Source organism: Bidens hawaiensis, unplaced genomic scaffold (assembly GCF_021521415.1).
Source record: "Bidens hawaiensis isolate Kalapana, Puna unplaced genomic scaffold, B.hawaiensis_p1.1 tig00046194_1, whole genome shotgun sequence".
NCBI lineage: Eukaryota > Viridiplantae > Streptophyta > Magnoliopsida > Asterales > Asteraceae > Bidens > Bidens hawaiensis.
In genome coordinates, this window is record NW_027498241.1 from 82,587 (window position 1) to 92,361 (window position 9,775).

Sequence of the window (9,775 nt, forward strand, 5' to 3'; positions counted from 1 at the left end):
TGATCGGTTTCCGTCACGTTTGTTACGGTACCGGAACTACATTCGGTCGGTTTTCATTACGTTTGTTATAGACCAAAACTAAAACAAACCAATAAAGTTCCGCAAAGTGGCTCAATCGAGACCTTGCATCACCAAACTTCTTAATCGTATTATATAATAATTTATTACATTTTGAATTATTATTATTTATTTTGATAAAAGCTTTAACAAGTCTAAGCACACTCAAAACTCATGTAATGTGTCAAAGCACGGCTCTATAACTAAACGAGCTTTATGTTGATCTGATCTCAATAAGGCTCATGTTTCTTTGTGTATACTATTAAAGAACAAACATGAATACATTCATTTTATTAAAGAACAAACACAAATAAAAAAAAAATCTTGTTCATGTTTGAATGATGGGTGGTTAAGGTAAAACAAACAAACAAAAACACGCACCACCTAATACCATATCCACTGAAATTAGAAACGTCTTTTTAGTATTTAAGTCGAGGTCTATAACTTGTCTATTGCCGGTCTAATAGTTTTGGATTTCAACTTTTCCTCTAGTGTTTGAATATTCCTAAGATCCAATTCTAGTCATCATCAATTGTCCACAATTGCACCCATATTTGAAAAAAAATACAAGTTTTTGGTATAAAGTGGTACTTGTTATACCTTTTTCATATATAAGTGATGGAATTCGATTATTGAAAAAAGTTGCATGCCCATTTAATATGTTAGGTCAAGGATATCTAAGTGGATTTAAAGCTTTTCGTACTCTTTTGATGTCATCATTTCAATCTTCAAACTCTAAAGTTTAAACGAAAATTTAAAAATTTTAAGTTTTCATTGGTTTAGAGTAAGATTTAAAGGACGTTTTTTTAAGGATATTTTTACAATTTTTTATATAAGTTCGAGATATTATAGATCTCTACGTTTTTACATTGATATAAGTTGTAGTAAGAATATCAGTAAACCGCAATGAAAGTTTGACCCACAACATCAAACCCCGACTGGCAATGTATTGTATTTTAATAATTCTAATTGTAAACAAGAAAAAAAACATCTCGTTTTTCTGATATGAACTTTTTGTTTTATCCGTGTGGTGTTTTCGAGTATATTTGAAAATTAAGAAATCTATGAACCATCTACTTATTTTTTCTATTTGTATTATATTATTATTTCCTAATATGAACATTTTGTTCTATCGGGCTAGTGTTTTCGAATATAAGCAAAATACTTAATATGAAAATTAAGAAAGCTAAGACCGTACGTAATGGTGGGGGAAATGTCCCCACCTTCTTCTCCATTGGTTCTTCAAAGCTCTGGTCACACCATCGTGCAAAACGAGCGTTGTCTACACAACAAGTAGCACCAAAACAAAGAGGAAAATGAAGGGCCAGTCGATGTTTTGCTCGTTGTGGAGAGTTCTAAACGAGCCACTACGCATGGTCTAAGAAATTGATGAACCTAGTCACCCACCATTTGATTTTTCTATTTGTATTATGTTATTTTTTATTTGTTTGTATTTTAATAATAAAATTAAGAACACTATTTCGACACCACACGTTATTGTGATATCTGTAACAATCAATCCATGTAAATGTGTAATCATATGCACTATTACATCGTGTATGAACCAAAGTGAAATATAGACACGTATCAAGTCATAACTTTTATATGTAGCAATCAGTTCATGTAACAATCGGCACTATATTACATCGTGTATGAATCAATCTGAAACATAGACACATATCATTGTATCAAGTCATACTTATTTATTGTCACATGATGACGTGGGTGTACGATCACACTTCTGCTCGTGCAAAGAAGCCTACGGTCCATCCGTCCATGTCATCACAAAATAGATTATAGCACCTAGGAATAAGTAAAGTGTAGACAATTGGCATTGTTGTGTGTATTGCGATCTAAAACCCAAAATCAATCAATTGAATAAACGAACAAACAAATAAATCTGGTAATTTTGTAATTGCAAATGGGATTATTCTCATGTAATCACTGTAAGATAAATCTATACGTAGGTTACACACAATGATTTATCGCATAAGACAAAGAATTTGAACACGAAATAAATCTTGATTATTTCTATATATGGATGAATAACCTGAGAGAACTTGTAACCGTCTATTCTCTATGTATGTGACCGATCGATTGATAGGGAGCATGGCCCCTTTTCTTCTTGTTAAAACAATAAGGCCTCCAATAAAGCTCAATTAACATAACACTTAAGCCCAAGTGCTAAACTAATAAATCCAGTGATATTATAAAGCTTAAATAACATTTGGTTTAACTAGAGCTCACAGTCCCACGTAACCTAACTCGTTTAATCTCTAACGTTATTTCCTCGATCGACAAGTTAATCCAATAGCACTAAAATAACCAACATGCTTACTCACACCAAAAGGGTAAAGACAGACCTTGCACGAGCAAAAAAGACGAGTAGCATGCAGCCATGCACCCTTGAACTCTCATACTCGCCACTCACACTTAAATCACTTTACATGTCCAATCGATCCATAACAGTTGAATTATTCTCGGCCTTATTATTCTCAGTCTAAAGGTTGATCACAAGAGTCCCCTCGGCTAAATTATTCTCACGTCAGAGGCTGATTACAACCCTCTTGCGGCTGGACTAACGGTTGTTTGTTCTTAGCAGCTCTTCACAAGACACTCCACGAAGTTAGCGACGTCGAACCCTTCTCAAGTCACTTATTTGTAGTAATTTCAAAGTCACACATTGAGCATATTGTAGTTAAGCATTATAACAAAATTGTTTAGCTTGATTTCTAGTTTCATCAATTTGATCTTAATTAAAATTTGTTCATTTCATTTTTATTAAAGCCTCTTATTTCCTTCAACATAGATGGTTTAAAACTGTTATGTCACACACAACTTAAAACATCTTATTCCATTACATAGATTGCCAAAATCTAACTCCTAGCTCACCTAGTAATTAAAACTTGGCTTAAACAGACTCCTTTCTATTATTCTTCAAGCTCCATGCATCCTCGGGCGACATCCGATAAGCATTCATGATCACGCCAACAGGCAACGCCTTAATAGCCGATGAACTACCCGACAAGGTGTTGATCATCGCGTTGTCATTAGTCCTGAACGATATCCAATTACACCCTTGTTCTCCGGCATGTTTCACCACCACAAAATTCTGTGGCACCACCACTACCTGCCCCTCCTGGATCACGTTGTCGAATACCGCTTCTCCCTCGTTGCTTACGATCTGCATCCTCATGTTTCCGTGTGTAATGTAGATGATATCGTGCGCGTTTGTAATCCAGTATGGTGACACCATAGCATTCTGTTATTCAAAAGGATAAAAACATTTTGAGTCGATTGTGTCAGAACTAAACAAATAAGTATCACTGAACCCAAACGGAAACTGACGAATATTTGGTTTTAGTTTTTCGTAAAAGTTGAATTTCAGTTCGGTTTCACATGCAATTAAAACTGAAAAACATGACCTAAACCGAATTTATAGATTTTATTTTCATTTTTATTTTGAATGCTACTTAATTTATAACATGTTGATAGTGTAGCCTACATACTTGAGCTCGAATGTATAACAGTTAATTATTAATTAAGTACAATTAATAATTTATAGATTTTAACTTCAATATATTAGCACAAGTTAAATTTTTTTGCACAAACTGAGAAAACCAAAACTGAACGGTTTTTAAATACTAAAAAACTGAATTTTCGGTTTCACATGTAATTAAAACTGAAAAGACTCGAATATTTGGTTTTAGTTTTTCGTAAAAATTGAATTACAATTCGGTTTCACGTGTAATTGAAACTGAAAAAACTGACCTGGACCCAATTTCATCATCATCATCATCGTACTCAGTATATCCCACCAATAGCAATGCTATGGTAGGGTCTGAGGAGGGTAAGATGTAGACAGCCTTACCTATGGATAGAGAGGCTGCTTCCGTTGAGACCCCCGGTTCGATAGTAGTTTTGCATCAAGCCTTGGACATAAGGCACATAGCACTCAATCATCGGGACACCGGCTGATTGGTGCATGTGCCCTTGTCTTTCGGCTATCAACGCCACCACATGATGCCTGATTAACCTTCCGCCACTTTTAACGTTATTTTCATGAGATTAGTAAAATAATGTCAAAATTAGTACAATTTTACTTTTGCCTATCCGAGGGTTGACCTGGACCGAATTTATAGATTATATTTTCATTTTTAATTTTAAATGCTACATAATTTATAAAAATGTTAATAGTGTAGCCTATATATTTTAGCTCAAATGTATAAAAGTTAATTAATAATTAAGCAGTTAATCAATAGTTAAAAATTAAATAAACAGATTTAGGATCAAAGTTTAAGAGGCACAAGTTAATTTTTTTAGCACAAACTAAAACTGAGAAAACCAAAACTAAACGGTTTTTATATACTAAAAAACTGAATTTATGGTGTGAGTTATCTGTCTCTAAAAGAGAAGACTTGTCGGTTATTGTCGTTAAATACATCGTCGGTAATGTCCCTCGATAATCAAATTACCGACAGTGCATTACCGACGAATTGTTGTCGGTAACTCATTTCACTGACGGTTTTCTTTTTTTTACGGAATGGAAAGCCGATAATCACTACTTACATTATGCAGAACTCCTATTTCGGCACTAAGTTGAAGCGTTTGAAGAATAGGCGAAGTGGTCCAACCAGCTTCCGGGTTGAAGTAATCCGGACGCGAAGCATCGTTGATGTGGAACGTTAGCTTAGGTGAGCAAAGGGTTTCTTCTAAACCATTGTCTTGTTGAATTTGGACCGGTGTTCGGATAACTTGAAGACCGTTTTCCACAATCACAATGTGACCCCTTGTGTCATCTGGGCTTCGAAGCTTTGAAGCGGTTTCTTCGTCCACGTTGAACGCTTCAGTGAGCATTTTAAGATCGAATGCTCGTAAAATGCTGGCGGAACCCTCTTCTGGTGACTCTTGTCCGCCTTGTTGTCCCTTTATTACTTCTCCGTCTTTCGGGTTTCCAGCGAGAAAGAATCTCTGTAATCATCAAAATATATGTTTTGAACATTTGGTGATATTTTAGGTTAATTGCGACCAAAATTTGTGAAAGAAAAATGGTCGCAAAGTTATCAGCTGACACCGTATTTGCGACTAAAAAATAATGGTCGCAAAGTAGCATTCAAATTGCTACTAATGATAACTTGCAACCAAAATGCCAATCATCAAAAATCAAAATTAGAACCAACTGAAATCGCAAAATTAGCGACCAAAAAGATAACAATGGCATATATAGCGACCAGTTTGCTAGCGATATGATAATTGTAACAAAATTAGTGACCTATACGCGACATAAATGATATCGGTAACAAAATTAGGACGGCTAGAAATAGCAAAATTATGACCGAAAGGATGATTAGCAAAATTAGACCAAAGGGATATTTTGTAAAATTAGTGAACCAAAGATGATAAAGAATGACATTAGTAACATTAGCGACCAAAAATTTAACATTTGCATGTTAGAAAATAGCAATCGATTTGTAGTAACATTAGCGACCGGAAATTTAGCTGTAACAAATAGCAACCGATTTTGTTACCGAAATGATAACGGTAACAAATTAGGAATGATTTGTGATGGTATTCATAAAAATAGTAAAATTGTGATGGAATTTGTAACTGTATTCATGTTGTAAAATTAGCAACTGAAAGGTTAATTAGCCAAATTAGCGACCAAAAGAATAACACAGGTAGCGTATATAAAGCTTACATAGTGACCAATTTGCTACAGAAATAAAAAGGTAACAAAATTAACAACTGATTTTGACTGAAATAATAACACTCCCAAAATTAGGACTGGTATCTTTGTAGCAAAATTAACGACCGATTTGCAATGAGAATGGTAGCAAAATTTAACAACCAAAAAATTCAAAATTTGCGACAAACTTATTAAATATTAAATAGTTACATATTTACCCTATGGAACTGGTCAAGCTGGTTAGTAGCACTAGTGGAGTCAAGTAAGACAACCGCAACGATATCTTCTTGCCCGTCGTTGTACATCCAGTGAGGCGCTCCGGCGGGGATGACAATCACATCGCCTTCTTGGAAATTGCGGATCTTTTGGTGGCGATCTTGGAACGATCCATGCTCTTCCAGCTGTTGCGACGACTGAAACGTTTCCGGACACCCGGGTAACATTACTCCTTAAAATCCCCTCCCTAAAACAATTTAAAATATAACTTTAACACTTTGGTCACATTTTTGTACCAGAATGGCCGTTTGAACAATATCTCAACGGCTATTCTGACAATTGAGGATTAAACTTTAAAAATTGTTAGTTAGAATGGCCATTTGGTCAATGACTAAATGGCCGTTCCGACCGTGGGGTCAAACTTTGATTTTTAGTTTATTATTATTTTTGTCAAAACAATTGTCCATATAAGTTAACTTTGCAATTTTTTATAGTAACAGTAGTTTGAACAATATTCATCAATATTCATCAGATAGCTGTTGTCAAACTTTAAAAATTATTTGTCAGATCATTTTACATTTTAACTAATATCCTGGATGACAACATAGGGGTAAAAGTTCAAAAAATTCTAGTCAAAACGATCGTCCAAAAGAGTGAAAAACATTCACTCGGTCGTTTAACCAACAAAAAGTCAAACTTTGCAAATTTTGGTCTGTATAGTCGTTCTAACCACATGGGGTCAAACTTTAAAAAATATTGGTAAGAACGGCCATCAGTCAATATCTTGACGACAACTTTAACCCAGGGAGTCAAACTTTGAATTATTTTAGTCAAAACGGCCGTCAGATTTAATCTAGTCTGAACAGTCATTTGAAACGGTGTAGGATTAGATACCAGTTTGTTAATTAATATTTACTTTAAGCGAATAGTAAGTTATTAAATTAATAATAATGACCTTGGATAATATAGACCACAAGTGGAGAGTTTAAGTAAGTTGGCAAAAGAAGCCCTTGTGGTTTGATATGATGGCGAATAACCTCCACTCCAGCACACTGGAACTGCTGGTCACCAGAGTTAAAGAACTCGGTTACACCGGCTTCCGCGGTAACTTGTACATTAGGTTCAAGGGCATTGATGGACTGAATTTGACACTCGTTTTCGGTTTGTTGCACGAATGGCCGGAGAGCAAGGCAGCCATGGAAGAATAAGAGGAGGGTTAGTGAGAGTGAGAGGATAGACATGGTGGCTGATGGTGGTGGTAGTGGTGGTGGAATGAGGGTTATAAAGAAGTTGAGGGAGTGTTGAAGATTGACACATAAGGAAGTTGTGGTAGAAAGAATGAGACAAGTTGCAGCTTGCATGGCTTGTATGGGCTTGTTGCTTTACACATATTAAGTTGAGTAAGTGTTCAAGAGTTGGTGTTGGTTTTGGAAAGTAGCATATTATGTATGTTTGTTTTATTTGTAGACATTTTAGATTTTTAGGTTTTTTTATTTTGCTAATGTGCACAAAACTTTTATCAACCTAAGGATGTAAATATGAGTTACAGTTTTTGAATTGAAACTTATGTTAGCTAACTTGTTTATATATATTTATATATATATATATATATATATATATATATGAGAAAATCACCGGTCTAAAAAAACTCATTGTACCATGCTCGTATCCTGCTAATCAGCGGATCAAGTCAGGACCGGCTTCGAGAAAGAAAAAAAAGTTTTGGGCCAAAGGCGAAAAGTTTTTTGGCCTGAGATAAAAGGAGTATTTTGTTGGGTTTATGCAATTTAATTTTTATATGAGTTTACTTGGTTATAATTTAGGTCTGTAAAAAACTTTTGTAAAAAAATAGGATTAAACATGTCTCAATGAGACTAGATACCATAACCTTTTGGTTTTGAGTAATACTCATTTGCCACTAGACCAAGTCAATGGATATGTAATTGAATTTAAACATTAAATATACATATTGTATTTAATAAAAATACATATAATATTTTTTTTTAAAAAAAATTCAGGCCTAGCTGGGTGTCGGGGCTGTGGCCTTCGACCACCCTGCCACCCCCAAGGTCGGCCCTGGATCAGGTAAATCGCAGTTGGTCTTCAATGGTAGGAAAAAAGTTAATATTCTAGATTTTAACATGAGAATTCTTGAGAAATCGCGTGCTTATCAGTTTAAGATCCCTTAGATATTGAATGTTTGATCTCGGCTTATTAGTTTGATAAGTTTTTAAAACTACAAGACAAACTTAGATATACACGCTAGTTTCAATTCCGAATTAACATATAAATTGTGAGTTATAAATTTTTTTACACTGAAGTAGAAGGCAAACGATTTAGGGGTATTTACAACAAAAGATTTAACCCGAATTAACATATTTTCTAATGAAGGATTAAATTTACCATCAGTGTAGTAATTAAAATTTTCCAAGAAAAGTGTCCTTTAATTAGTTGTTTAAACATAGACATAGCAACCTATAGTTTTCAATTTTCTAAAACTTAATTGTTATAAATGTACGCAACACGCTAACACATATAAAAGCATATCAAAATTTAAAATTTGATATATAAAACCGGAAATGTGAATTGTCTTGATTGTGTTTTGGACCAGATTAATCCAAAAACATAAACAAAATAATAATCTAAGGATCGGCCCTTAGATTATTTGGGCGAGTTCTGATTCGCGTCTTCATTTTCGACAGTCCATACCCTAATCTAATCACTTCTAGTTCAAAAACCAATAATTATACAAGTGAACTCTAAACTAAGCTGTAGAACAAACAATAGCTAAACAAATACAATAACATTTATATAACTTTCAAATTAATGCTAAATACAGCCTCTCTATCCCTATGGGGTAGAGGTAAGGCTGCCTACATCTTACCCTCCTCAGACCCTACCATAGCTTTGCTATTGGTGGGATATACTGAGTACGATGATGATGATGATGATGATGATGAAACTCACATGCGTATATTTGTATTATAATATTTACTCAAAAAGTTTTTAAAAAAACGTATTTTCTGCACTCTATGACTATGTCAAGATTATCAGTGGCCCAAAAAAATCTTGTTATAGCCCAATCCATATGTTAACGTACTTTAGTAGTATTTTTTTAAGTCTCGAGTCGGCTAACATAGTATCATAGCTGGAATAGCTCAGTTGGTTAGAGCGTGTGGCTGTTAACCACAAGGTCGGAGGTTTAAGCCCTCCTTCTAGCGAATCTTTTTGTCCTTTTTTTATTTAAATCGTTTTCTTGTTTATATGGTTGACCTCCCATTTCAGAAATACAAAACGAAATAGATACGCAAAACTTTGCTTTGATATTATCTTGTGTAGAGATAGGTTAAGTTTATTGATTAGTTGGTCGTTTTTTTATTTTCTTTTAAGACTAAAAAAACGACCATATATCACTTTCAAGTTATGATATGAATTATGAAAGAATACAAGCTGAGTCCTAATATCTCATGTTTCCTGTCTCGATCCATCTTGAAACTATACCAATGGCATCTTGGGGTGGCATTATTTTAGACACTTAGATATAGATTGCAGCTAGGCCAAAAGCTCATGGGTCTTCTCTATATATTCTGATCTCCTAAATTGGTACATATCAAATGATATCGGAGTCGGTTCATCTAGGAACGCCTGTAAAGAAATCAATGTTTAGATTCGCCAGGAGGTGTATGAAGACTCAGCGAGTCACAAGTAGAAACCATACGAAGCTTCAAGCTTTTGCGGGCCTCTAATAGCCCAAACACGACTTCTTTACCTTCATCCATTTTCACATGCACTCTTCGCATGACAAAACCTTCAAGG

The 9,775-nt window shown here is 34.6% G+C and overlaps 1 non-coding gene and 1 pseudogene across 2 annotated transcripts; one reads left to right on the forward strand and one right to left on the reverse strand.

The window, feature by feature from the left end:
* Positions 1–2,953: 2,953 nt before the first annotated feature.
* On the reverse strand, positions 2,954–7,381 carry LOC143596265 (cocosin 1-like; annotated as a pseudogene). The gene is made up of 4 exons (XR_013146674.1): positions 6,915–7,381; positions 5,962–6,206; positions 4,627–5,028; positions 2,954–3,319 (listed from the first exon to the last, which is right to left on the reverse strand). The product of XR_013146674.1 is annotated as a cocosin 1-like (transcript).
* Positions 7,382–9,106: 1,725 nt separating this feature from the next.
* TRNAN-GUU (transfer RNA asparagine (anticodon GUU)) lies at positions 9,107–9,180 on the forward strand. Its single transcript has one exon. It is a non-coding gene; the product is annotated as a tRNA-Asn (tRNA).
* The last annotated feature ends 595 nt before the right edge of the window (positions 9,181–9,775 follow it).